This window comes from Miniopterus natalensis, chromosome 14, assembly GCF_054644295.1.
Source record: "Miniopterus natalensis isolate mMinNat1 chromosome 14, mMinNat1.hap1, whole genome shotgun sequence".
In the NCBI taxonomy this organism is placed as follows: domain Eukaryota; kingdom Metazoa; phylum Chordata; class Mammalia; order Chiroptera; family Miniopteridae; genus Miniopterus; species Miniopterus natalensis.
In genome coordinates this window covers 27199339-27224833 of record NC_142094.1, presented here as the reverse complement: position 1 = coordinate 27224833, position 25495 = coordinate 27199339, and positions in this window count along the sequence as shown.

Genomic DNA, 25495 nt, shown 5'->3' with positions numbered 1-25495 from the left:
ATTCCTTGCAGCCCCACCCAGCCCCAGCTCTCTCTGAACGGCCCCTCTTTCCTGGTTATGACTCACCCTGGGTTTGCTGACACCTTTCCTCCCCCTTCAGTCTAGAGGAGGGGACAGCTTCTGCTGTTGCTAGTCTCTGGCTGCGTCACCATCCCCTTTGCTTCCACTCACCTGCTCTCACCTCTGTAAACAGTCCCTCCACTAAACAGGCTTTGATGGAAGTCCTTGAGTGTGCCATCTGTTTTTTCCAGGACCCTAAGTGATTCAACCTCAGATTTTCAAATTGTTGAGCACCTGCTGTGGTCTGGGGTGTCAACCTGTTACTGGGGTTACCAGCATGAGGAAATCAGTCCCTCTCACCTGCTGGCCAGGAGGAGTAGCTGTCGCATAGGTTTTCCATGGGCTCACATAAAACCTTTCCCTCCAAATCTGGTCAGAGCTTGGCTCATTTCTAGGTGAAAATGAAATAAGATGGTGTACACTTTGTTAGATCAGTTCTTGTTAAGGTGCCAGTATCAGATAAGTCTGAATCCAGGTAAGACATCCATGTCTCTAGGAAGCTCTTATGAACTTTATCCAGCAGGGAAAATGTGGTGAGTTCAAGGGGCCCCATGGGTGCTCAGTGCGAGTAAAGCTGCTTCTGCTTGATGTCTCCATTTCAGAGAAGGGCACCATCAACCACCTGCTCCCAAAGCCAGAGCCCTGGATTCCAGCTCCATCTCTAAACCTCTCCAGTTCACGCTCTCCTACTGTCTTGGTCCAGGCTCTTCTTACCTTTTCCTGGCTGATTTGCAGTCGTCATGAGGAGCGTGTTGTATCCTCAGCTCTGACTTCCCGGCCTAGCACAGTGTCTGGCATACAGTGGGCCCTCAATGAAGTTGATTGTGTGAATAAAAGTCTATCACAGGAGCCTCCCACTTTTCTCCCCCCACGAGTCTATCATCCCTCCTACCCCATGAGATCTTCCTAAATCAGAGATGTGTGTACATTATTACTTAAAGCCCTTTGATGGTTCCACCATGGCTCTCCCTGTAAAGAAAGAGCAGATATTTTAAGTTCTGTGAGCCATATGCTCTGCTGCAACTATTCACCTCTGCTGTTGTGGTGTGAAAGCCGTCGTGTGTGATACATGATGAATGGGCTTGGTCGTACTCTAATAAAGCTTGATTTACAAAAGCAAGCGGCAGACCAGATGTAGTCATGGGCTGCAGCCTGCCAACCTCGCTCTAAGCGCGTGTGCCCAAGCTGGTTGGCACGGCGGACAGGCTCTTCATGGCCTTGCTCTGTTTAGCTTTACCTCCTAACACTCTTACTTCACACGTCATTCCCCATCAATGCCACACTTCTTACAATGCCTCAGACGTGCTGTGCACTTTCGAGTAGCCGTGACTTTGCACTTGCTTCTCTCCCTTTCTTGAAGCACCATCTCCACCTATGTGCCTATGAAATATTTGTCTTTCCAAACTCCTAGATCGAAGCCTTCCCTGAGGGGGCCTCCCCACACTGCCCCAGGCAATAACTTCAATCTCCCTTTTTTGCCTCTGCACCTGCTCCATTACTGCACTTAACGCTCTATCCTATCATTACTTATCAACATATATGTGCCCAGTTATGGAAGGGGATGATGCCTGGTGCAGAGGTGCTTAAGAAATGTTGTTAGCCCGGCCAGGGTGGCTCAGTGGTTGAGCATTCACCTATGAACCAAGAGGTCACTGGTTCGATGCCCGGGTTGCGGGCTCCATCCCCAGTGGGGAGCATGCAGGAGGCAGCCAATCGATGTTTCTCTCTCATCGATGTTTCTATCTCTCTAGCCCTCTCCCTTCCCCTTTCTCAAAAAATCAATAAAAACATTTTTTTTAAAAAAGAAAGAAAGAAATGTTGTTAAATTAAATTGGGACCAAGATACCTTTCAGTACAGTGATCCTAGGTTTTCCAGGGACAACTCCAGTTTTTGACTGTGGCCTGAACACAATGATTAATTAGTGCCCTTTTTCACTCTCAGAAGTGACCCCATGTGGGTAATAAATGACACAGTTGCCCTACCTCTTAGTATTCTTTGAACCATACTGCACAGGTGACTGTCTGGTCAGCCTACCTGTGGGGCCAACCGTAGATGGTACTCAGGGCCTCCCTTCCCAGTGTTGGCCAGCAGATGCGTGCTCCTGGCTTCCCCAGGCCAGGCCTGAACAGCAGTGGGGACAGAGGGGGAGGCCGCCAGTGCAGGGTCCGCTGTCTGTGTCCATGCAGCCCCGGGGGACTAGGGCCAATCAAGACACCAAGCATAGTAACACTTTTAAGGAGGTATAATCCCATGGTGACCAGTTATCTCTTTCCTTGCTATGACCCAGAACAACTCTAACGGAAGCCAGGGCAGTGGGGAGAGAGCAACAGAACCCCACGCTCACTGCAGGAAATCCTTCAAATCCCCGCTCCACCAGGGGCAGGCCATTCAAGGGGCCTTTATGCACAAAGGGGGAGTCATTCATTACAGCGACCATCTCTCATCAAGGGTCATAGGAGTGGCTCCTGGACAAGGTGCCCAGAAAAGAGAAAGAGAAATGCTGAATGACTATTTTCCCCCACGCCTCCTCCACTTATTTGACAAGCAGTCTGATTGCCGCAGCCTCTTTCCTGACCTTCCGCCCTCTTCCCCCGCATCTCAGACACTTCCACCTCTGTTCCCTGGGCCCCTCCGAGGAATACGAAATGGCCACTGGGAAGCGGAGCGTCATGAGGAGCCCTTGGTTCTATGAAAGCCACCTTAAATCCAAGAGCAGTTCCCACAGCTCTCGCAGCTCTGGAGTCAAAGTGAAAGGCAACTGAATGCATTTACCCAAAATGTGTCCCTCTGCATGCAAGCCTGAGGTGTTATCTACACGACCATCTCCACAGAGCTGCCCTCCTAAAAGGTCAACCTTATTATTCCAAGAGGACCTCAAGGCTCCTTCTGACCTCAAGGCTCTAACTCGTGCCCCTGAATCTGTGCTCCTGACTTTTTGTTTAATAAGTCGTTCACATAGCTTTTGAATAATTCCCACTCCAACCACAGTTACATTCAGTTTTTCCAAAGAGACATGCCTCCCTCATTGTGTACCAGGCAATGCCCTGCTTTAAAAATATATGCCAGTAAGCAAAAGTTCAAATTTAGGAAACAAAGTGATCGCTAGCCAACACTCAGAAGCATTCTTTGCATGTTGAGCACTCAGCACAGGTTCTTTACAGATTGAAAGTGCTCCTGAATTTAAGGCCTTATTTGTGGCTCCTTAAAGAAAGGCCTTCAGGAACCACTGTCAAATAAAAATTGTCTCTCAAATTTCAACAAAAGAAACTCAGAAATCAATTTACTCCAGAAGTTTTAGAAACACTGTCTCCCTGGCTTATAGTACATAGAACGTAGGTATATGCTTGACGTATATTCAAAAAAATAAAATCCAGCCCCAAAGAACATGGCAAAACAATTTGGTGGTAAAACCTGTGAATTCTGAGCGTTTTCAGCAAGTCGGTGATTTATTGCCCACTGCACGAGATACTCCATGAACTTAGAACAGGGGCTCGTAGCTGTAGAAGGAATGCTCCCCGTTCTCAGTGAGCTATCCATTTGGAGGGTAAATAAGAGGGAATACAAGTAATTTACATAGGTCAGAAAATGAGCTATGTGATCTTGAGCAATTTGCGTAACCTTACTACGTCAGCTTCCTCACCTCTAGAACAGAAAGTTCCTATCTCGTAGGATCTCTAAGATTAAATGAGATGATGTGGGTAAAGAGCATCGTACAGTGCGGGGAAATGAACTAGGTCATCATCGGATGTCAGCTGAACTGCTCTTCCAGTTCTCATCATCATCCATATGCACCTTACATAGTCATTTCAGAAAGTGGAAGAGATTATTCACTCAGGAGAATCAAGAAAGGCTGGAAGGAGGTGGTGGAGTCTGAGCTGGACCTCGGAGAAGGGGTGGGGTTTCAGGAAGAAGAGAGAGAGTTGGGGAAGGGGAGTCCACGATAGGGAAGTGTCTCAGCTTCAGCAGGAGGAAGGACAGGTTCAGCAGGAGTATAGGCCAGGCCAGGTTCAAGAGGCCATGCGTAGGTTTGGCTGGCATGAAGGAGAGAGGAAGTAAGGCTGGAACAGAGGTTGAGATTGTGGCAATAGGGAGCCACGGAAGGTTTTTGAGGAGAGGAATAATATTCTCTGAGTTATATTTGAGATACTTTTTTTTTCCTGGTAGCAGTGTACCAAATGGACAACAGCAGAGAGACTGATCAGGAGGCTATTTTAATAGCTCAGGCAAGAGATAATGAGGGCTTATCAAAACTCAGAGACTGTAGAATACAAATGAAGTGGACAGATGGGAGGAACATTCTGGAGGAAGATTAGCAGGCCTACTTTAATAGAGAAGGAGATGAGGAGTCATTTTTCAGTGGCTCACAGATTTTGAACTTGGGTACAGGTGTCATTAAATAAGTGAGGGGACACAGGAAGAGAAACCAGTTGAGGGCGAGGAGACATGTGTCGTCGTGCTGCCTGACCCTAAGCTTTCTATAGGCAAAGGGCCTCGGATGGGAATTAATTTTTCTGTTTCCTCATCTGTGAAATGGGGATAGCTGAGTATATTTCAACTTCACACAAATAGCTTCACCGATTTCTAAGTTTGGGCTTCTCAGGGGCTGAAGTCTCTTTAGTCATGATTCACTGTAATTTTGGGAGTCAATGAATGAATCACCCACTGTGAGCCTATTTATATCTATTACTACTTAGCCAGGAAGCCTTAAATAGACTGGCAAAGTCAACTATGGGCCCATTCTAAACGCATCAACTTGGAAACCAGAAGATGGGTTTTATCTGTTTGGCAAATGTCATTTCCCTTGGTGTATGAAATTCCAGTAGTAGTTACTGAAGTCCTACAATTTTTTTGGCAACTTGGATGAAAATTATTATATTGTATTAGTCAGTGTCAGGCAGGAAAAGAAACCATATTAGGTATTTTAACAGACAGAATATAATGTAGGGATTTGTTAAACAGCTGTGGAGAACTGAAAAAGCAAAATGAAAACACTTGAGTCAACAAGGTAATAACCGCAGGCAGTTGCCACCACCACTAATGAGAACAAAGAGAAAAGAATGGTGTCATCATCAGAAGCTCCAAGCTGGGGCCCAGACCACCGTGGAGAGGCTACTGTCCGGCTAGAGCTGCCCTCAATGAGGGGATTGAGGCTGCCTCTGAAAGTGCGGGAAGAAACCGAATCAGAACCAACCGCCACTGCTGGGGAGAAGGGCCATTACTGGGGTCATGCTGACATGAATAGCCAAAGAGGGGGAGCAAGTCCCCGCCCCTCCTGTTCCTGCTCTCCTGCCCCCTGTTGAAAGAAACCAACACGAAGCCATCTAGCAAAGGGGACACGGTGTGCAGAGTCCTGGGGTCACAAAGACTATAGAAGGTGGATTTGCAGCTGAGAAGCAACAGAGTAACTAACATGAGGACTTTTACATAGCACATGATTCGAGAACTATCAGGTTGCTTATGTTTACTTTCTGAATAAGTAACCAAAAAATATAAAAACTGGTTCAGATAACACAGTACAGACAAGAAATATTAAGCTATTCCGAAGGCTTTAAAGAAAAGAAATGTGTGTGTGTGTGTGTGTGTGTGTGTGTAGTGAAAATGCTTGTAATAGTGGAATCGGTTATGTATTGTTTATGCCCTGGTATAATCCCATCCCCCTGACTATGGGTGAGCCTGGGAATTACTTTTAACAAATAGAATATGGCAAAGGTGATGGGATGTCACTTTCTTGGTTATGTTATGTTACCCAGGCTCTGTCTTAGCCAGCCTCTCCTGCCAGCCTTGGGGAAGAAAGCATCAAACGCTGTGAATTGCTGATGGCCTCTAAGACCTGAGGGTGGCTTCCAGCCAACAACCAGGGAGAAGCAGGGACCCTCACTCATTCAATCATGAAGAAATTAATTCCTTCAACAACCTCAATGAGCTTGGAAACAGAGCACCCCCCAGAATCCCCAGGTGAGACTGAATCCAGGTCATCACTTGATGGTAGCCTGCTGAGACCCTGAGCAGAGAACCCAGCTAAGCTGGGCCCAGGCTCCTGATGTATGTAAACTGGGTGAATATGTATATGTTGTCTTAAGCCACCAGGTTTATGGTAATTGGTTACACAGCAATACAAAACTGATACAGGTATGATCCTCATTTCTCTATCTCCCGTCTAGTACATTCACCACTGACCTAATGTTCACTGAGCCTCTAAATGGGCCAAGTGTTTTCAGTCTTCAAGAAGCCAGTTTAGTGGAGAAAGCAGACCAGTAACCACCCCATTCCAGATGAGTGTGATGTGTTCACAATGCAGGTATACCTGAGGGGCCAGGAGCCTGGAAGAGAACAGCCTGACCAGAGCAGGGACATGGGGGAAATCTTAGTTAAAAGAAGTTTAACTAGTTAACAAGGAAATGGGGCTTTAGGCAGAGGTCCAAAAAAATTAGACTGTTCTTGATTGTTGCTCAGTGTTCTCCAACTTCATACATGTAGCAGAAATCAGAAATGGCTCTTCCTTAAATTGTTTTTCTTCCCTCGAATTTACACTCATATTCCAGCATTCAATTGAAAATCCAGAATCCAGAAGAGTCAAAAAAAATGTGTGCTTGAACTTGAATATGTCTCCTGATAGAGATTAGATTAGCGATTGTTTGTCTTAATAACCAGCACTTCCTCTTGAAACTGTGCCCAAAACAACCTTAAAAAGCTCCAATTTCATGAAACGTGTCACTTCCTCTCTACTCACAGCCCCCTTTTTCCTTCCTTCCCCTGGGTCTCACTTTTTTTTTTTTTTTTAATGTAATGCTTTAGTGTTTGAAATAATACCCCTCTCTGGCAGGCTGATACGATATAACTTCCATTTTTCTGGGGAGAGTTTTGATCTCGGCCAAGGTCACAGAGAGGGTTAGAAGCAACGGAGCTGAGATTCAATTCCTCACCCCAGGAGCCTCTAGATGAGCCCCGCGGCAGTTTTCTTGTCATCGTCTGAACTTGGAATGGCCTCTCACCCACGCCCAGTCTTCTGGGGCGCCTCTTTCCCTTCCCATAACTTCACAGAGCCAGTTCTTCAGGACCCATGTTCATGACCAGCTCAGCCATGTTGCTCATTTTTATGCTACTCGGGGGAAATTTGGGACAGAACCATGATGGCAGGGACAAGCCCCCCACCCAACTCAATTTGGAACTGATCACACCAAGCAAAGGAGTAGAGGGCAAAGCAAATGACAAAGCAACAGGAAGGAAAAAGATGACCATAACTAGCTTTCGGCAACACCAGAGTGACCAGTTAGGGGGGAATTTCTTGAATGTCTGGGCAGGGACATAGGTCCCCATCCCCACTCTTGTCAATTTCAGATCAGGTTCCCAAACATTTGCTGGTCAACTTCATATCTGTCTCTAGTCATCATGAAAGCTGTTTGGGGAGGAACCCTGTCTTTTGTGAGTTCTCTAACAGTACCATGTACTCCTCCCACAAGGGCAATATAATTAGTAACAAAAACACTGCAGGGCTACCATCTCCTTTAAGGTGGGCTATTAACTTCTCAGAGGGCGTGAAGAGCTACCACTCTATTTTAAATAAAGCTAATGCCAAGGAACCCACATTTAAAGTTCTAAAACAGCAGCTATTCACCCACCACCACCCACAGATCCAGTGACTGAGATTTTTTTTCCAGCTTGGCCTATTATTTATTTAGAATCAGAACTGATTTCTATCTGGATGACGAAGTCATTCAAGCTGACATCTCAGAAGCATCCAATAGCACAGTCCCTGTCCCTTAAAAAAAATACCAATGAGTTTCTATAATAGTGACCTCCGTAGCCAAGGGTAGACTTGTCCCAGATACAATAGGGCCCATTAACTGGCCTGAATCACCTGCTTTCCCTACCTTCCGAAGACCCTGCTCAAAGCAGAGACACATCAACTAAAGGTGCCCAAAGTAGAAGTGGAAGTGACGATTCTTTCCAGGCGGTGAGGGCTCGTTTCTGTTGGAGCCCTGGCCTGGGACGTGCTGGTAGCCATTGACTGTGCCTCTGAAGATAAAATTATGACTTAACACTCGGTCCAGTTTTCCTTTTAATTTCTTAAGTGGAAATCTTGGAGAGGGAATGGGATGGGTAAAGGAAAAAGAAAAATAGAGTTTCTTTTTTTAAAAAAATTCAATTAGCTTAAAATTTTTAAATTACAATTTTAAGAAGCAGGCTCTAAGAGAAAAGTTTCTTAAAGAACATCTTTGCTGTATGTCAATTAGTGAGCCTGTTCTTGCTGTCGGTTTTCTCTGCCGCCTCAGAGCCAAATCTTCAGCCTCCCACACAGATCTGTGAAATCAATTGTCTTCCCCAAACATGTGGTAACCACAGAGAAGTGAAATTAATAAAACTGCTCCAAAAGATGATTTCTAAAGATGACATTCCTACTCTAGGTTTAGGCTTTCTTTCCTGCGGCCAAGTAGGGGGAGTAGGAGTGGTTTGGTGAAAACCTGGGGACTCTTCTTTTTTAGAATTTTTAGTTTATCTTAGTTGCTTTTATTCGGGGGTTGGGAGTCGGGCAGAGAAGAGTTAAGTATAGGGGCCCAAAATCCCAAAGCCAGAGATTCTGGACAGATTGAGTGAGGCCTGTCATTCCTGACAAACACACATGTCAAAGCCAGGCAGGGTTGAGTGCTGCACTCAACGCCTCCTCAAACCCTCTCTGTTTGTTTCTCCCACCTTGGATGAAGGCTACCACTGAGGACAGTGTGGCCAACATACCCAACCTGCCACGGAATGAAGAAGGCCCTGCTCGGCCCCAGCCCTGACAATGCCAGGAAGACAAGCAAAGGCCATCAGTCTCCATTATCTAGACAGTATTTTCCTCCCATATTATCCTGTCTGTCATGTCCTCCTAGGACTCCAAAGGCATTGCTGTCTCATACATCATCATCATTTTCTCCCCACAAAGATGGAGAGCCCCAGGGAGGGGTCCTTTTTGCCCATCAACCTGCTCTGGATGGCCAAGGGCCTTCCCCTGGTGACAGGAGCAATGCTCAGCTACCAGGGGAGAGATTTGCATCCCAATTAGCCCAGGGCTTTGAAGAGTGGGGGAGGAGGGCATTCACAGCCAGTTTGTAAATCAGTTTAAACAAACTTCCACAATCTCTGGAGGCCTGGAGAGGGCACCTGTAACACTGAGTGGGGAGGAGAGACAAAATCCAACCTCTAGAGCTCAGGAATACGGATATACTTCATCTTGAGGGAGCAAAGGCACTCTGCCACTGAAAACTGGAATATTATTAATAGTAGTTAATTAAGCATTGGGTATGCTATTTTAATGAATTCTCACAACAGTTTCATTTTATATCTACAGGACATTTGTCAGGGAACAAAATTGAGGCTTAGAGGATCAGCCAGAATTAGAAGAAACGTTTGTCTGACTCTAGATCTTGACACTGACTACTATAGTGTGTTAACTGGTCAGTAACGGAACACTCTAGAACTTTTGCATATGCCCTAAATAATGTTAATAGTTACTATTTATTGAGACCTACTATGTGTCAGGTCCTATTCTGAACACTTTATGTACACATTTTCATTTAATCCTGAGAGATGGGTATTGCTATTATCATTATCTACATTTTATAGCTGGGGAAACTGGTGTTTAGAGAAATTAAATAACTCACCAGGTCCCCCACTGGTGGTTGCTACATTTAGGATTCAGACTCCGACTCCACTCTCTATGTAGAGCCAATATAAAACTGATTTGCTGTCCAGAAGTACAGACTATCACGGCAGAAGGAACTAACAATGGAGTAGGAGCAGGCCATTCATCATTGGCTTCCTCACCAATGTGAATCTAGATGAAATCTATTGCAAGTGAACTTCACGCACGGCAAGTCTTAACGGTAAAAAGCATGTCACCAAAGCCTTTCCTTGGTTTTGAGAGGGAAAGCTTATGGACTTATGTGGGTATGAGCTAAGTTCTTCTTGACATCAGCTTACTCTCCAGCAGGCACTGCCATTGGGCAGAGTGAGGAGCCCCAGGGGACTGCCTGTCAAAGCCGGCACATAAGGCTCTAGCTTCTGGGCTTGCCAGGAGGGTGGGGTAACCCAGCCTTTCAGCCCTGTCTCAGCTTGAAGGAGGCACTCGCCTCTAGAAATGCCCCTGATGCATGGAATTTGACCCAAATGCTTAGAGAAGGATTTCTATCCTTCTCAGAGGTAAGGCAGCAACAGCAGAAACTCAACGCAACTCAAAATGGTTGTAAGAGAGCTGTTGGTTTCCATCAGTCATCCTCTCCCCACACACATACTTCTTTCTGTTACTAGAACCCTGATTTTGGTTAATCTTCCCTCTCACAGTCCAATATTTCACTACATCCGCAGTGGTAACCCCATTTCCCTTGCCAGTGAGTGGCTAAGGAATGGACAAGTGACAATTCTGGCCAATCAGCCGTGAGGGGATGTATGCAGGGGGGCTCTGGAAAGGTTTCTGCACTGAAACCTTATTTAAAAAGATACACACATAGAAAGCAATAACCTTTTCTCTTTCACTGGAAATTGTCAAGACAGGATGTGATGGCTGGAGCTGCAGCATGCATGTTGCTACCTCAGGTTATCTCCCCTGAGGACCGACCCAACAACCTGAGAAGGACAGGCTAGAATAATGGAAAGAACTTGGTTAAATCACCAAATTTACCCATGCTAGAGCTGTCCTACCCTGGACTTTTAATTATGTAAAATATTTTCCTTATGTATCAAGAGTACAGTGCAAGAAACCCTGGTGAAATGAAGTTAAATAAGATAATCCACACATAGCACTTTCAGCAGTGCCTACCATAGGGGGAACTTTAGCTATTATTCCATTTGTCATATGTGCGTGTAGCTCTCAGCTCTATGTCTTACCCCACAATCTTCAAGTAAAACAGCTAATAATAAAGGCAACTGGCCTGTATAACCCATTTCAGGTCTTTAAGGAGTCTCAGAACTCCTCAACACATGTTAGTTGAACCACAGCGGCAGTCTGAATAGAATCGACGCAAAGAAGCTCAGCTCTTTGAGCTAAGACTACTGCCTTATCGCACCTGACTATAAAAACTCACAATAAAGGACAGAGTCTAGAGCTCTGCTGTGAATTTCCTGGCCTTGTTTATGAACTGAATCAAAACTGAAAGTAGTATCTCTCCTCTTCCTTGTAAACTGTACATTTAGAAAGAAAAAGCAATAATGTTCCCAGCCAACATGTGCATGTTATATAATAAATACATGGTTATAGATACTTTGAAAAGGGAGTGATTTATAGTTGGATCCTAGCAGCAGCTTTGAAGCATTCAATTTTTCACTTAAGGCTAATTAGAAGAGTTTTAATTAGCAAAATGTTCCATCCAACAGATTAGACAAAGAAGATTTTTTAGAGCCACTGTAATATTTAGTACATTGTTTCCCAATTCAACAAAACAAACTAGAAATAATTTATAAATAATGTCTGTTCAAGGTCTATAAAGCTTATAACCAGGAGATATCAGGGAGAATTAAAATACATAGACTCTTATCCCATCCTTGACTCTGACTTGCTTTGCGACCTGGAGCAAGTTACATCCTTTCTGGTCTCAGTCTTCCCATCTATGAAATGGGGAGTTTGAATTAGATCAGGGTTTCTAAACCTCAGCATCTCTGGCACCTACCCACTAGATGTCAGTAGCATACCCACCCCTACCCCAACTGTGATCATCAAATATGTCTCCAGATATTGCCAAATGTCCCTGGGAGGGGGGAATGTCAAAAATCACCCCAGCTGAGAACCACTGAATTAGATCAGAAGTTATAATGCCAACAAGGGTCAAGTTGTTATAAAAGTGAGAGAAGTAGGCCAAATGAAAGAAAGGGAAATTCAAGTGCATGTATCCTATCATAAGGGAAGAACACCCCTCATCTCCAGTGGACCCTCACCCTGCTACAGTTGTTCGAGAGAAGCAATGAATTCCATGATTATGTGAAATCTCTCGACTTTTTTTTTTAATGTTGGCAACTCACATGTTGCAGCAGTTAGGAAGGTGGGTTCTGAAGCTAGATTGCCTGAGTTCAAGTCCTAGTTCTACCCTTTGCCCACTTCAAGACTGGACAAAATCTTCACCATCTCTATGCTTTGGTTTTCTCATCTGTAAAATAAAGACAATAATAATACCTGCCTCATAGGATTATTGTCAGGATTAAATGACATAACACAGGTAAAGGGCTAGCATAATGCACATAATAAGTGCTCAAAAATATTAGCTATTATTATTCCTAAGATATAAAAACACCATAAACTAAACTAAATATTTCCATAGTTCAGATTCAGCCGAGAAGCTTACACTTCTGAACTACAGTATTTCAAGGGTGTGTTCAGGTTCCCTAAGGTTTTATGATTCCATTTTATGAAAGCAAGAAAACACTGATTAGCCTCTGATGAACCTTATACGACTTAGCTGAGGAGAATGAACTCCTACACTAGCAAAGATAAGGTAGTCAGAGAGGACTCCAAATCAAGTGCCCAAGTACATGTGCTCAGAGGTCAGAATGAGGAGATGAAGAGCCATCTGTGCTTTCCATTTTAAAAAATATTGGGTTTTGTTTTTCTTATTTTTTTTTTTAAAAAAAAAGGTACATGAAAAGAGAAGAACATCAAATTTGGAACCTGCCATCCTCAATAGTATCCTCCTAACAGATGCCATGACAATACAGTGAGCTATTGTTGACTTTCTAGCTAAAATAAATCGGCAATTATAAGCTGGCATCATTAGCCCAATTGCTTTTCAGTGAGGTAGCTGGTAGAGGCAATAATAGATTGGCTTCTGCATCCTTTCCTCCCACTGGAAAACAACATATCCACTCCTGATCAATACTTTGATCTGAGTTACTTATAACGCTGTCAGACATGAGTGTATGCTTCACTCCAGAGTAGAGAAATGAGATAGTTTTGCAAAATTTAGGTGAGACATTAAATTGTCTTGGATGAGCTGTTATTCTAGCCTAGAGCCGCATAACCAAATCAGAGGATTACCAGACACACACACGAAGGGGGTCTGAATAAGTGCCGCTATCTTTATTGAAACTTTGTTGTGGAGGCATGGAGTAGGATGAGGTCATGGTAGTCCACGTGTTTGCATTACATTTCAGGGCAATGATTGGGAACGTGCCTTAAATTCTTTAAAGTAAAAGTTCACATCATTTTACCTGTAATTCTCCTTCCAGGAATCTGTCATAAGGAAGTTGTCAGAAGCTGGAGCCTAAATGTATTCATACAGATGTTTTATACAATGTCATTTATAACAGAAATTTATAACAACCCAGATGACCAATATTAGAAGAATGTAAAATAAATTAAGGAATAGCCCTATGATGAACTATTATGCAGCCAATTATAAATGGTGTTTCAAAGAGTATTTCACTACATGGGAATGTACTTAACATATAATGCTATGTTTAAAAAGGTGATAAAAATTGGATATACAATGTGATAATTGTGTGTATATATGTATGAATGAAAATGCTGTGCATCAAAATGTGAACTCTGGTTACTTTGGGGTGCAGTTATAAATCTCTGCATTTTCTAAGTCCTTACATTGACCTCAGGGTTGCCACATGCAGTCGGGGAGGTTGTGCCCTGCAGAAGGGAACCAAGACCATGGGGCACTCCAAGTCATGTACCCAGGCACTATGTCTGTTCAGAGAGAACACCTTCTTAAATTCATAAAATGGCACCATGCGGCATGCTGGTTACATTGAAATTCATATGCTAGCACCATGCAGAATACTAATATATACCCTATTATATTTTTATAGTCAGAAAAACACAGAATATAAAAAATAATAAGCATGTATACCAGGGTGGATAGGAGTCTATGTGGAGTTTGAGGTGTACAGAATTTAGAGAGCATTCTTTGTGAAAAGAATACAAATGTTTCGTTATAAAATTAGAGACTGATGTGAATTTCAATTTAGAATGAGAAAATAAATCACACAAAAATCCTTATAGATTAGACCCTTTCTCTCTAGGAAACTTACCAGAAATGCTTATATGGATGTGCTTTTTTATTGCAACCTGGCTCCCTCTCCTGCCAGGACACTTTACAACTCCCAGCAACCCTCATCTCTCTTGGGGGCTCATGGAAGTGAAGAACCCTGAGGCTTAAGCTTTATTGATACCATAGTAATTCTGACTCTGACCTTTAGGGAAAGGAAAACTGCATAAATTCAAAGCCAGGTGTTATTTCCACAGATAAATTTATTTAAATAATAAGATCCCAAATCAAATAGTCCAGAAAGTAACTCAGCTACCCAACACTACAAAGAACGACTTTATTTCAATTTAATAAGAGCATTCAATAAATGCTCATTAATATGTTTGCTAAAAGTTGGGAAATGTTCTGCTTTATACAACCACTTTTTTAATATCTAACTGACAGTTAGATTTTTTAAAATTCTTAACATTTTAAAAAAGAGTAAATCTCAAGAGCCCTCTGCCATACTTGGAGTTCTCCACTCCATCAGGACACTAAGGAAACCTTCCTCGGGAGTCCAGACCAGCTCCCTTAGGGGCAGAAATGACCTAGGATCAGAGCCACTGGGGACACTGAACCAGGTTCCTATCAGGGAGGTGACAGCAGAAGGGCGCTCCTTCCATCCAAACAAAACAAAGCAACGCAGGTCCAAACAGCCAGAGCAGGCTTTCGCACGAACGCGGCCAGTCGAGCCTGGCCCTCAAAGCGCCATCTAGGCCAGTGGGCTTTCAACAGTGTTAGGCAGAGAATGGTTGTGAAATAAAATCTTAAACTGGACTCCGATATATAAAAGAATAAGTACTTTCAATAACGTTACCCAAAATGTAAAAGCCACCCGGAACCAAAACTCCCTTCAGTGTGTCATCACAACATGGCACGTTATGTGTTCCTGTCGCAATGAACTATTAAACTATTTTAAAATTGACGATGGTATATCCATGTTACCCAGGCTTACCCATTGGACATTCACAAGCTTGCACTTCAAAAAAAGACCAGCCTAGAGTTGTAATATTCATATCCAGTGACATCTCCGTGAGATATTCAAATTTGTGCACAGAATGGAAAAACACACCATAACTAAGACTGAAAGACAAATTACAGTCTAGAAAGAAATATTCACAACATGCATAATAGACGCACGTATATAATTGTGATTCCAGAAGGCGAAGGGAGAAAGGGGCAGAAGAAATATTTGAAAAGAGAGTGGCTGACATTTTTCAAAATATATTGAAAGATACCAACCCACAGACACAAGATCAGCAAACTCCAAACAAACTAAAAACAAAGGAATCCACACTTTAATACATTATAGTTAATTTGATGAAAAACAAAACGAAAACCTTGAAAGCAAGTGGGGGTTTGATGGGATAAGAGGGAGGATATGTTTCACACAGGGAAACAGTAGTAAAAATGACAAGTAACTTCTCGTCAGAAATAGTGGCCAAATGACATTGGCATGACATATTTAAGTGCTGAAAGAAGAAAAAAAATCCCTGCCAGTTCCAAATTCTGTATCCAATGGATATGTCCTTCAAAAATGAAAGTGAAATAAAGACATTTTTAGACAAAGTTGAAAGAATTTGTCTCCAGCAGACTTGAACGACATAAATGCAAAGAGAAATTCTGTAGGCTGAAGAGAAATTGTATCAGATAAAAACCTAACTCTGCAGGAAAGAACGAAGAATTCCAGAAAATGAAACCATGTCACTGTATCAAACATTTTTAATATTTTCATATATGTGCATGTATGTATACATTTCTTTTAAATACTTTAAGTCATTTAAAATTAAAATAATAACAATGCATTGTGGTGTATATAGAATAGATAGAACACACAGGGCTCAAGGGTGATAATTGGAAGTTACTGTTTTAAGAAGAGAATGGAAAGAATGGAAGGAAGGTAACGTTTAAAGAAATTATAGCCAAGGACCTTCCAGAACAAAAAAAAGCATCCTCAGTTTGAATGAGTGCCACCACCACATCACTAAGTGCCCAAGTACCCAACAGGAAAAATTTTTAATTCAGTATACAAACATCATAGTGAAATTTCGGGACCTCAAGAACGCATAGAAAATACTAAAAGAAAAACTACTTTTTCAGAGAGAGAAAATTAAAAATATCTTCAGACATTCAAGCCTCAGAAGTTTTAGCACTCACAAATACAAATACTGCAGAAAGTGCTCCAGCCAAGGGAAAAATGAACACAGAAGGGGGAGCGGGTTAAGAAGCACTTGTATGCAAAAAATACAATAAATGAGTTAATTCCAAATAAGTGTTTATTTGAAAGGTTTGTTTGTCAGAGCAATTTGGAAGTAACATTCTGGATTATATGGACACAGAAAGAAGCGAAGGTTTTGGTTGAGAGAGGGACATAGACTGATTAACTCGTCTTTGTTATAAAAATATATGCTTAGGTATACATGATCAAAACTGAAATGTAAAAAATGACTTAACCAATAAAAGAATAGAAATGACATATATCTTTAAACTGGTAGAAAAAATGGAACAAAGAGCACTTACTAATTTTATGTTTGGCAAAACACAGAAATTAAATAGAAAGCTAAAGCCAAATTTATTTTTGTGTGTGTCTACAAGTGTGTGTCTCTGTGTAAACATTTTTTTGTGTCTGTGTGTGTATTTGGTGTATCTTTGTGTGTGTGTGTCTGGTGTGCATCTGTGTGTGTGTATCTGGTATGTGTTTGGGTACAAAAACTGTTAAATGTTATTTTTCTTCACAAAAGAAAAATGCCTTTTCTACACAACATGCCATAAATGTTACAGTCAACCAGTCTGTCAGACAATCCTAAGGGGCACGAAGCAAGGAAGCCTGCTCACCCTGGGGCCCACAGCTCACTATGAATGGTCCTGGAAAAAAGCGGGAAATTTCCTCATGTTCCCCAAGGAACACTGTAGAGGGGCTGCTAATATGGGGCACAAACTCGTTCTAGCGCTTTCATGGGAAGCAGAGGGCCTGGTGCCTGGAAAAGAAAGTTCAGGCTCCCAGATCTGAATCTGCTGGGCAGTACAGTCCAAGGGTTCAGAGCACTCTCTCCAGAGACAGACTGCCCAGGGTTCAAGGACCTACTCCATGGCTCCCTAACTGTGTGACTTTGGCAGGTCACTTTATCTTTCTGTGCCTCTGTTTCATCATCAGTGAAACAGTCATAATATTGGGGCTTCCCTAAGAGGGGCATGATAAAGATTAAATAAGCTAATATATGTAATCACTTGAATAATAATGCCTGGCTCATGCGTAAAGCTTTCAGTAATCAATGTGTTGTCCAGGGTAGACAGAGGTGTGCATGGAGCAGCGCCAGCCTCGGGCTGATGTTTGTTGGGGCTCAGTGATGAGCCCACAGGTGCTACTTTTAAGAGACTTTCAAATTCTCTATAATAAATATGCTTTGTAAAAAACACTATGTAAATATTCGCTCCTATGATAGGCGGTGCCAAGAAATATGGCTTCACTGCGGTCACAATTTCGCTACAGTGAGAAAGATAAGGTGTCAGTACGCAAAGCAGCTGTGAGACACTGACACAAACATCATCCGTTCTTGCTGTAGGGTGTGATCTTAGAGGCTTTGTCAAGGTGTTGACCCTCCTGCCCCGCCCCCACTGCCTAAAAATCTGTCTCTCAGGCAGCCGCATGCAAGCCTGAAATACTTTCATTAAAACCTTAGCTAAAGTTTTGACAACCGAGTCAAAAAGAGGTGGGGGGAGAAGAGTAGGAGGGAGCAGAACTACATAGTTAAAGCAAAACTGCTACCGTGGTCCTTATGAAACACACTTACATGTTGATTCTCTTCAGGGGCTAGATTTTGATGGGAAGAGAAGGGACAGATCATGAGGAGGCAAAGGGAGGTGGGGCAGCAGGAAGGGAGGGGGACCCAGATGGGCAAGCAAGCATCTCTGTGCAACTGGGTATTGTGTCAGTCCTGAAGGAAGCACAAGAAATTGTTGAAGGAAAGAGAAAAAGAGCCTTCTTAGTCTCACTATTCAAAAAGTGTGATCCATGGACCAGCAGTCTCGGTATCTCCTGGGAACTTGCAAGACATGAACCTCAGCCCTGCCCCAGACCTAGTGAAATAGACTCTAACCTTTAACAAGTTTCAAGGTAATTCTCGTGCACATTAAAATGTGAGGATTTAATCACCTAACCCAGGACCTAGACATGACTAGTTCACACTGAATGTCTGAATAGATAGTTATCTGGACAGATGGAGAAGACAGTGCTAACCTTGCTTTTATTCAGCAACCTAAATTCATTCTGCATCCACAGGGTGTATAGAGTTGTATAAAGTTGTGGTTCTTTGGTTCTCAGCCCAGGTTGGTAGTAGCTGAATTCTTTTTTTGGCAAAATAATGTATACTAAGTAACAGGACTCTTGGCGAGGATCCAGGGAAGGGCCCATCCTTGCCGAAGGAGTGAAGGTGTCAGGAGTCAGTGCCATAGAGGAAGGGAATATTTATCCCCAACTGGTATTGTCTTTTTGCCTGCGGATGGCCCAGCATTCATGCACCTATAGCTGGTTAGTGTGGGTGGCTGGAGGGGGCGGAGGTTGAGGCATCTGTAATGGGTTTTACACTGTTTGACCTTTGTCCAAATAGATAAACATATTGCCTGAGTCATGAAGATATGTTTCCTTTAACTCCTTCTCTCCCCTTACCTCCCTACCCAAACGCAGACATAAACAGGGGTCAAAGTTTATTGCATAGAACCTGGGGAGCCTCGACTTCTAGTGAGTCTCCTTCCTTTGGCTTCCTTGAGCTCAGGGAAGTTAAGCAGAATAAAGCTGTTAATCCATCTGGAAGCGGTGCCTTACGTGGCTCTCCCTGAACCACCACCAATGTGTGGATTTTAGTCAATCCCTTTCTGGTTGGAAATTACTTACTTCCAAACCACCCCATCAGGAAGGAGGTGCCCTTTAGCATAAGTGGTCCAGTTGCATCCCTTAGCATCCACCACCAGAAAATTCCCTAAAGTAATCATGTCCTCTTTAACTTGTCTTAACTAAAATCATGCCCAGTGCAAGATATGGACAATGAGAAGTTGAACCTTGGGCCATGGCCTGTCTGTGCATTGTTTTCTCATTAAAAATTTTTAGCAAAATGCTCAAATGCCTTCACAAGGCTCAGAATTCATCAAGGCAATTCAGGCATCTCAACCCCCTTTCCTTCGTCTTCATGGGTCTCATGCAGGGAGAAGAGAAATGGGAAAATTAATGATGAGTGAATAATCGAAGGTAAATCCAAGTTAAGAAGAGGTAAATTAATACATGAAAGGTACACCTTGTGACGAAGCAACGTGTGTAGGTGAAATTAGCTCTGATTTCTAAATGCTCTGATCAGCTTGAGAATTCGAAAACTTCTACGGGCATGAAATGCCTGCGCTGAGGTGGCATCAGGGAAGGGAGAGAAGTGATTAAACTCCAGGCTGCCTGTCAGAGTGTTCCAGTGTCTCCTAACTTGTGATACTTCTATGGAGTTTTCGCATGAGAGCAGCCTGTCACGTTTGGGAAAAGACAGCACCCTCATGCTAACTCCCCCTCCCTTTGATGCCTGTAGAACTTGGCCATTAAAATCTGCCTTGGGCTAAAACTCAGCAGGCAGGTTTCCAGTCCAGGAACAGCTTTGACAAAATTTTAATAAAATTAGAACCAGATTGGCATTTTGGGGTTTGAGTTAGAGAAAAGTTTATATATATATAGACATGTGAGGATGGCCAAACTCTCACTGTGAAATGCTACATAGCACTGAGTCTTGGCTTGTTGGCATTTTGTACACAACCATAGTGTCCTTGATTCACGAATCACGTATGGGGTTGGGAGTTTTCTTAGGCATTGTTAAGGCATTTAAAAGTCTCACATTGGGGTAAATTTGGCTAACTTCAGTATTGTTCTGTACCAGCTGGCTAAAGAGCATAAAAGCTCTAAGGACAGCAAAAGATATTTCAAACTGTTTTCCAAAAGCGAGACATTTAAGTTTTGTTTTAAATGAATAGAATTATTGCATTGTTTAAAAACACATCAAAAGTGTTTTCTTTTGAAAATTTAATTTTGTAATATTTAACCTTTCTCTAAGATTCTTGGTACTTTAAGCAAAAAAGCCTGGCTTACTTCTGAATATGGGCAGCGTCCATGCCCCTATTGTAAGAAATGCGGTGTGGTGCACTTCATTCAAAAAAAGATCAGAGAACCTCACAATGTTTAATCAATCCATTCAATTCCTTTTGCCACTGTCCTACCGCAGGCCTGTCCCACGAGGGGAACTGGAAGTTTTATGCTGTCACTTACCATTTATTAGGAACTGTAGCTACTCATAGTAATGAAATCTTTCCATCACTTTGAATTCTGTTCTATGTGCTCAATGTTATCGACACCTTACAAAGAAGCATTGGAGGCCTCTTCTCTAACAACTTAGTCTTGTCTAAAAGGTTATTAAATAGACAAGTGGCCACTTGACATATACAATAAGGACCCTCCAAGTTACTTTTTCAAGTTTGCCTTATAGAGGTATTTCACCAGCAAAGACTGAATGATCCCCACAAAAATGCCTCATTTGTATCTATTCTCATTGGGTCAGTGGTTGATTTCATGAAGGTCCAAGAGAGACTATGTTCTAAGAATGTTAAGCAAGTTATCTAAAATGAGTGTTGAGACTATTTTTACCCTGCCCATCCCTACTCTACTGATGCTAAAAAGTATACATCAGAGACTATAAGCAGGCTGGGTCCCAAAGATGCCTACAACCTAGTACCAATGAAGAAAATATATTTGCTAAATACTCATTTTTTCATAACTAGAACCATTCAACTACCATTTGATCCTTTTGGCATTCAAACTGACATGATAACATTAAAGGTTTTTTTGTTTGGTTGATTTTGGTTTTTAACACACAAAGAAGTCAATTCTATTGCCTTGGTTTAATTTACCTTTTCTTGCTGCACTAGCAGATTGATTTTGTATTTTTATATATTTTTACTCCATTTTTTTCCTGATGTCATAGATACAAGGAGGATACTTAATCTCCACCATGCATTGCAACACCAGAGCTAAAGAGCAGTGAAAGGCTACCAAGACAAGCTTTCCTAAAAGCACATCCTCACTTTCTAGGTCAGCTCTTCTCTTTAAAAGTGTATACTAACACCTAACAGAAAATTTATGTTTAATATTTCCTGGGTTTTGTCTCCAGGAGATCCTTTTGCAAGAATGCAGTCACTACTTTGGCCCAAGGTCAGGAAAATCCTCATTGTGAGCCTTCTAGTAATGTTTCATTTCTTGGGTGTATTTTCAGAGCTGGCTCATTGTCCTGCATTGACAAAAGTCTATTAATCATTTGTCTTTTTCACTGTATTTTGGACAAGAACCCTCAAGATCTCATGTGCCCGTTAGTCCCAGCGTAGGGCCCAAGGTCAGGTGCCAAGAGAGAAAATTCCTTTGTTTAGATGACTGAGTTGGAGAAAGGACTGGTATTGCTTATAGAAGTGGAGGGTGGCTCTTCATTAGAATGGGAAAACCTAAAGAGAAGCTTTCTCCACCAGAAGTGAGCCAAGAGAGAGCATACAGGAAGGGAAAGGCTTCTCACAAGGCAGAAGTGATGAGCATGGACAAGAGAGTAGTTGTTTGAGAAATATTTCCAAGGCACCATTAATGGGGCCATTCACCAATTGGATTTGAAAAATGTTGGAAAGAGAAAGCAGAGTTGACGTTGCTTTCAAAGTTCCTTGCTTGGGCACTGGGATGAATGGTGGTGATAGAAGAAACAAAGTAGAAAGGAAAAGGTAGAATTTCTGGAAAGGATGTTTAGATCCAGTTTTGGTAATGCAATGTTTGGAGGAAGGTGTTCTGGAAACAGAAATAGAAATCTAAAACTCTAGTGAGAGGTCTGGAATGAAATTACAAATTTATAAGTTACTGACATCTTGGAAGCAGGTAGAGACCTACTAGTGTATAAAATCATCCTGGAAAAATGTGGAGAGTAAAAGAGAAGAAGACAGGGTGGGTGGTGGGTTGTGAGAATAGAGGGAAGAAGACCAAGGGGAATACACTGGAGAATAAACATGAAGGATTAAGAAAGTGAGAGTTAGGAAAATGACAAGAAGGATCACGATAATAATTCAGAAGCTGAGAACTTCTACTAGGAAAGATTAGCATTCCAGAAGCCCATGGAGGAAGAAGGGGAGGATATGGCCAGCTGAGCCATCCCTACAAAGGTTTCAAGAGGGATGAAGGCCAAAAAAGGTGCCACAAGGTCATCAGTAATCTTAGTTATGACAGTACCCACGGCAGTTATGTAGAGATCAACTCTAGGGGCCTGATACATGGTGGAAGGTGAAGATGTGAAAAAAGCATGAGTGGGCTATTCATACAAGAAATATGACAGCAAAGTGCTGAGAATAAGCCAGTAACTTAAGAAGTAAAGCCGAGGAAATGGTTTTGGTTGGCAGACATATCAAAATAAGATTACTCACAAATAAGTCTGTGAAATTACCTCTTAAATCCAATTGACTAGCATTTCTATTTTCATGAGAAAGTAGCTTTGTGAGACAGGATAGCAATAAGTTACAAATGACAAAAATCCAAACCAATGTGCTGGCTTCAAAGAAGAATTTGTCTCATGCGACAAGAATTATAGAGATAGACATTGAGGGCTGGAGCAACGGCTCAACAATGCCATCATGGATTCACACTCTTACTATCTTTCTTTTCTGCCAGCCTTAGTGTGTAGACATACTTGGTGCTTCACATTTGTCACTCATGGTTATTTTTACAAGATGATTGCTACACCTTGAGGCTGCCCATCTGCTTCGGAAAAGAGAAAAGAGGTAGGAAGAGCAAAGAGGAAAAGGGAAATAGCTACTGAGTCTGTCTCTTTTTTTCAGGAAAAGGAAATCTTTCTCAGAAACCTCACTCAATTTCTTCTTCTTATAGAGTATTCATTGGCCTAAATGGTGTCACATAACCACCACTGGCTAGAAGGCGAAAAAGACCTATGGGTGAAAGCTAGGTCAACCCTCACCATTACTCACATTAGTGTCTGTCACCTTAATGAAAGATGGAAAAATGTGAACCACCAAAAAAAAAGACAAAAAATATAGCATCTGCCTAAAATGAAAAAGACAAGAGTAATTATCTGCTTCCTCCATCTACCTACTTAATGAACTAAGTTTCCAGAGAAGAAGTTGAGAAGAATTTATGTTGAAGATCATTGTCCTTGCCTTGACCCTGGCAGACAGAAGATCACTATCCCAGCCCCCAGCTTTAAATCTTTTGCTCTTAGACTACCCCTCATACTCTACTTGTTCAGACATCTAACAAACCATGGTTTCCACCACTCGTATTTCTTGAAGATTTAATCTCCAGGCTTAATTACTATCATTGTCAACATTACTCCTGACTTAATTCATAGCAATTTCAACATCCAAGTAGGTGATTCTACTCTCCACTCTAACTGAGCTCCTTTTTCTCAAGGCCACACTTCAGCCTAGTGCTTACCAGTCACCACATCCCTTCCGTAATCTCTATTTTAACTACCCTACTCTCGCTCCTTCACCTCCTACCTTTCCAGTTCTCTCCCTCTAGTGCTTTGACTCTGGAAACTGTTCCACTGTACCAGAATCCACAATCCGCTGGGTTCTATCACCTTTTTACACCACCTTCAAGGCCTCATTCCTTTACTTAAATTCCATAGTTAATCAATAATTCCTTTGGGACTGCCTAGGTTCTCTTGCTCTGTCCTTCCTTCAACATGACAAAAACCTAATCCCAACTGAATCTAACTCTCCACTTCAGGTCTATCTCAAAGGGTTTAATATGAACCATAACATTCTGAATAGATTCACTTTAAATGCTGACCACGAATCCCAAGAGGGCTCTGAATGGTGCCTGGCAATCCTAATGCATTTTGCTATTTCATTCACTCTTTCACAATGCTAGGTAACTATTTAACACCTCTTCCTGTCTTCTCAAACCTCCAACCTCTTCCCCTATCCATTCTCGCTTTTAGTTGATTACCATGCTTCTTATTTCCCTTAAAAAAAATAGTGGCATCAGAAGAGAAATTCCACGTTTCACCACCACCTCTACCCACAATACTCTGCCCATCTAATCTGCCCTCCCACCTGTTACGATAGGCAAATTCTTTTAGGCTCTGTTTAAGGTCAACCCCCTGCTCTTTCACTAGTTACCACTCACCTCTTGTCTACCCAAAAACATTGCTTCAACAATGGCCTCCATCTCACCTGAATTATCTGTGTGATCTCTTTTTTAAACCATTTTCTATCAGCATTCAAATATGCTAAAATTTCTCCCATCTTAAAAAAAATAATAATTTGATCCTCATACCAGGTACCATCTAAATTTTCTATTTTCCTTTGAGGGGTATTTCTGAAAGGAATTTCCTATTCCCATTGTTGCCAACGTCTCTCTCCTTACTCTTTCTTGAACCTATTCCAATTGGACTTTTGTCCCAGTCCTCTGGCCAAAACTCTCTATGTCACCAATGACTTCCAAGTTGCTAAATCCACAGTCAACTCTTAGGCCTCATTGTACTTGACCTACAGGCAGCATGTAACAGGTAATCACTCCCCCTCTTTGAAACACTTTCTTCCCTTGGGTTCAGGGATATTCCCTGATTTCCTCCTAAATCACTGGCTGCTCTCCATGGCTGATTCATTCTCCTCCTCACAAATCTTAAATATTAGGTTGCCCTGGTCACATCCATCAAAATTCATCTCTTCTGCATGTGTACCACTTTTCAGGATGACAATCTCAACAGGTCACACAGCTTTAACACCAGGTATAGATTGATGATTCCCAACTTTGTATCCAGCCTGGACTGCTCCCCACACTTCCAGGCTTGTATCTCCAGCTGCCTATATGACATTTCCACTTGGATATGTAATAGTTATTTCAAGCATAAGTTGTCCAAAAACTAAATCTGATCTTTCCCACACCTCGCTGCCCCTCCCCACCATACTTCTCTACCTCACAGGACAATGATTTGTCTTTCAAGTTGCTCAGGCCAAAAATCTCACGTCACACTTCACTCCTTTTTCCTCTAAGCTCATATCCAATCCATGAGCAAATCCTGTTGGCTCTACCTTTAAAATGTCTCTAGGATTCAGCCTCTTCTTACTACCTCTACTACTACTACTCTGGTTAAAGTCACCATCACCACTTGCCTAATTTATTGCCATAGCTTCTTAACTGGTCTCCCTGCTCCAAACTTTGTCCCTCTTTAATCAACATGGCAACCAGAGTGATTGCTTATTACCTCACTCAGAGTAAAAGCTGAAGTCCTACAATGGCTTCCAGATCCTAATAAGAAATTCTTTTCTTTTTTTAAATCTTAATTTTTTTAAAAAATATATCTTTATTGATTTCAGAGAGAGGAAAGGAGAGGGAGAGAGAGAGAGAGAGAGAAACATCAATGAT